The sequence below is a fragment of the Euprymna scolopes genome, chromosome 45, assembly GCF_053919585.1.
Source record: "Euprymna scolopes isolate OS-2025 chromosome 45, ASM5391958v1, whole genome shotgun sequence".
NCBI classification, from domain to species: domain Eukaryota; kingdom Metazoa; phylum Mollusca; class Cephalopoda; order Sepiida; family Sepiolidae; genus Euprymna; species Euprymna scolopes.
The window spans coordinates 24,534,151-24,539,049 of record NC_136526.1 but is presented as its reverse complement, the minus strand read 5'-3'; the positions used below and the strand labels follow the sequence as shown (position 1 = coordinate 24,539,049).

Genomic DNA, 4,899 nt, shown 5'->3' with positions numbered 1-4,899 from the left:
CGAAGCACCCGCCCTACCCCACGTCACCCTACCCACTAACTTACCCCAACGGAAGCGAGAAAGAGAACCCTGTCTGCTCGATCCACTGGGAAAGCAGCGAAGATAGACAAAGTTTGGGCCTGGCAGGTCAGAGTGCTGCTCAGGCAATTAAGTGTGGAGAAATTAGACCATCCCCTGTCTCTAGAGGGAAGAGACCGGAACGAAGAAAAAACGCATGCAAAAAAACAACAAAGGCAGGTCTCAACTACCAGCTAGTGGTGTTGGTCCCGAGATTCCAGTCTCCCAAAAAAGGGGATCGGTTTCCGGGTCCAAGCTCCCACAAATGTGGAGTCGGTCCTTTAGGTCCTGACTCCCCAAAGGAGGGGGGTCGGTCCTTGCTAACCAAGGTTAGTATGAAAACACCTTAACCTAGCCCGAAAGCCCGGTGGCGGAAAGTTTAGTAACTGAGAGAACAGATACTACACTTTGATCTTGGCCAAAAGGCCAAGAAAAGGGTATTTATTTGCTCCCTCACCGAGCAAATTAGGCACAAGGCCGATTTTTAATGTGAGGAGTGAAGGGGAAATGGGAACCAACTCTCCGGGGAGTAGGGAGCTGGATAGTGACAATTGGTATGAAGGGTTGCCCCTACATTGACCAAGGTCTTATATGTGGGGTCGCCCCCACATATGGTCTTTGCTTGCAGTATCTGCCGGAACAGATACTACACTTTGAGATATTAAATCTTTTATTCATGTTAAAAATACAGTCAAAATCAATGATGAACAAAACACTTAGGCACATGGCCAACTCAAAAAGGGGGATTGTGGGGGTCGTTTGTCATCCTTGTCACTCCAGAACTAAACAAAGTCAAAAGTTTCTCCCAGCTAGTATCTTCTTTCACCATAATACCGCATTCACCCTTTCATATTGGGGGACGTCCTACTTAACTCCCAATTTTTAAAACATTTTTTATTGACGTGTAAAAACAAAAGAGATAATAAAATGGTACAATAATTCATTTGTCACTTTGATCTTGACCAAAAGGCCAAAAAAAGCTTAAAAAGCTAAGAACAGCAACAACAGACCTTTGATCTTAACCAAAGGCCAAGCACAACAGGAATTGCAAAACAGTGGAATGTTAAATACGAACCGATGAACAGCAAAAGGAAGTTCAAAAACAGTTAGCCGAACGTCAATTACGAACAGAGGAATTGCTTACAGAAATTGTTAAGAATAATGCGAACGCGGAAAGCAATTCAGCATTTTCTCAGAATACAATATGGACTACGATAGACAATTTTAAATACGAGGAAGAGAAAAAAAATCATTCGCAGCGTATTTTCGGCGTTATGAAGATGTTTTTAACATTGACTGCAGCAACTGGTCTGATCAAAAGAAAACCAGACTTCTACTACGAAAATTGGAAACGACTGAGTATGATAAATTCGTGGATTACATCTTGCCTCGGAAAACAGCAGATTTATCATTCAATGAGACGGTAAATTTGTTAACAGAACTTTTCTCGTCGAAAACGTCTCTTTTCCAGAAGCGTTGGAGATGTTTGAATGTGGTAAAAGACGATAATGACGATTTTGCCACCTACGCAGCTGTAGTGAACAAACACTACGATGATTTGAACGAACAGCAGCCAATTTTAAATGTCTTGTGTTTGCGCAAGGGTTAACGTCGGGAAAAGATACGGAAATCAGGTGCAGAGTCCTTACAAAATTAGAAGATGAACCGAACTTAACACTTCAAAAATTGACTGAGGATTGTCAAAAAGTAGAAATTATAAAAATATCATGCAAGAAATATCGAAGCAGGCATCGCGAATATAAAAAAGTAACTAAGAAAAAAACCGTCGAAATGGCACACAGACACTAACCACCGAAACTCAGAAAAACTAAAAGCACCGAGCGCTTGTTTCAGATGTGGTTGAATACATTGGGTAAGGGATTGCTCATTTTAACAAAAGGATGCCATTTATGCAATAAGATCGGTCATAAAATTTCACACTGTAAGAAAACTCAGAATAGAAGCTGTGTACATCAAACCAGAACTAAGGACGTCGTAGATGCAAACCTACGCAAATATGTAACGGCTAACATTTTCAGCAAGGCTATTAAATTCCAATTAGACAGTGGATCTTTCAATAATAAATCTCAAAACGTGGAAGATATTACGAAAGCTGACTATGTTAAAAACTAACAGAACGGCGACGGCCGTTAATGGTACAAAAATTCATTTTAAAGGTGAATTGATTACAAACGCCACTTTACGGGGGAAAACAAAAAAAAACTATGATTGTATGTGCTAAAAGATAGTGAGAACCTGTTCGGTTCTGACAGCATGGAGGAGTTTCGTCTCTGGTATCTTCCTATATCCACATTCTGCAAGAAAATAGATACCCGCCCAGCAGAAACGGAGAAACTTATAATTTGTTTTAAAAAAGAATTCACAGACGTATTTACTCCTGGCCTGGGGAAATGTACAAAAATGGCCGCAGATTTAAAGTTGAAACCTGGCACACAACTGGTGTTTAAAAAGAAACGTAATGTCCTGTTCGCTTCCCTGGACAAAATAAATCAGGAACTAGACAGATTAGAAAGCATCGGTATACTGGCTAAAATTGAATATAGTGAGTGGGCTGCTCCGGCAGTTTACGTAAAGAAAAGGTCCGGGGAAATTCACGTTTGCACCGACTTCGCGACCGGACTGAACGGGTTCTTAGAAGATTTTCACTATCCATTATCTAGTCCAGAATAAGTGTTCACGAAATTAAATGGCGGCAAGTTTTTTTCTAAGATCGACCTAAGCGATGCTTACCTACAGATTCCAGTAAACGACAAAAGCGCTAACCTCCTCTGTATTAACACTCATCGGGGTTTGTACAGATACGAAAGACTCGCGTTTGGTATCAAGGTGGCGCCCGCAATATTCCAGCAAGAAATGGATACTATGCTGTCCGGCTTGGACACCGCAATCGCATATCTTGATGACATTATCATAGCGAGCAAAAGGAGGGAGGAACATGAAAAACATATAAGACAAGTATTCAGTCGAATACAAGATTATGGATTTAACATCAGAGCAGATAAATGCGAGTTCTTTTTACAAACAATTAAATACCTAGGTCAAATAATCGATAAAGATGGCAGATGCCCAGACCCAGATAGGGCGACCGCGATTAAAGAAATGCCGGCACCAGTAAATATAACTTAATTGCAGAAATTTTTAGGGTTGGCAAATTATAACCAATGGTTCATCCTAAATATGCACAAATTGCACGCACCACTTAATGAATTGCTGAAAAAGGATAATGCTTGGGAATGGACAGAAGATTGCTAGACATCATTCCAAGAAATTAAAAGAATCCTGACTTCAAAGCTATACCTAGCGCATTTCAACCCGCAGTTGACATAATAGTAGCTAGCGACGCTAGTCAATATGGCGTCGGGGCGTGCATGCTACATCGAATGCCGGATGGCTCGAAACAGCCTATTGCTTTCGCATCACGGACTCTCTTGCCAGCGGAAGAGAATTATTCTCAGATCGCGAAAGAGGTCCTATGAATTATATCTGCAGTTTCAAAATTCCACCGGTTCTTGTACGGAAGACATTTTTTTCTACAAACTGACCATAAGCCGTTGATATCCATTTTTGGATAAAAAAAAAGGGACTTCCAACATTCACTGCGAACCGACTATTAAGATAGGGGAACTATTCTGCTGAACTATAATTTTACAATTCAATTTCTCCCCTTAAAACAACTAGCCCATGCAGACGGTCTATCGAGACTGATTCCTGCCAAAATGGAACCTCTTAAAGATTCAGTAATCGCGGCAGTACATATTAATAGTGATGTAAAAACCATGATGAACAATATTATCCGCGAACTGCCGGTTACACTTAAGGAAATTAAGTCAGAATCCCTAAATGACAATTTCATTCAAACCACGAAGCAGAAATAAGGTGGGTGACACCAGTTCAGATATGTTTTCTGGTTGCGACGAAATACTGTTATGCGGTGAAAGGGTTGTCATCCCCCAAACCCTTCAAAAAAGAATTCTTAGGGATTTTCACATGGGGCATCCAGGAATAAACAAAATGAAAACCTAATGAGATGTTTTGTTTATTGTCCAGCTATGGACCAAGATATTACCGACATGGTGAACAGATGCAAAGACTATGCTTTGGTTGCAAAAGCACCACCGATATAAACCTTGGCCTAAGGCTGAACAACCATGGTCGAGGATCTACATCGATTATGCGGAACCTGTGGAGGATTTTTACTACCTGATAGTAGTTGACTCTTACTCTAAATGGCCAGAGGTATTAAGATGCAAAAAACCGACCACGGCAACGACAAATTTTTTATTGGAACTGTTTGCTCGGTTTGGGGTTGTAGATTGTTTGGTTAGCGACAATGCTACACAGTTCACCTCGACAGAGTTCAGCATAATACGACACCCCAGTACCACGCCAGAAGCAACGGCCAGGCCGAACGCTTCGTCGATACGTTTAAAAGGGCATTAAAAAGGCGTCCGGTACACTGACAGAAAAGTCCCTTCAACAATTTCTGCAGGTTTACAGAATCACGAGAAATCCGAACAAACCAGATGCGGGATCCCCAACAGAAAATCATGTTTGGACGGAAAATAAAATCCGTATTTAATAAACTGTTATCCAAACACATAGTACATAACAGAACCTCTACAATGCTAACGAAACGGTTTAACAGCGGAGATAACGTGTATTTTAGACATTTTAGAAACAACGTTTCTTTTTGGGAACAGGGCACGATCTTACGAAGAATCGGCCATGTTACATACATCATTCAGGACCCAAATTTCCAACATAATAGGCACCTGAACCAAACCAGGAAACGCTTCTACAAGGATCAAGAAGAACCACCGC

The 4,899-nt window shown here is 41.0% G+C and overlaps 1 non-coding gene across 1 annotated transcript; it reads right to left on the bottom strand.

Moving 5' to 3' along the window:
• Positions 1-297: 297 nt before the first annotated feature.
• Positions 298-496, bottom strand: LOC145269925 (U2 spliceosomal RNA). Its single transcript, XR_013865289.1, has one exon. It is a non-coding gene; the product is annotated as a U2 spliceosomal RNA (small nuclear RNA).
• Between the last annotated feature and the right edge of the window lie 4,403 nt (positions 497-4,899).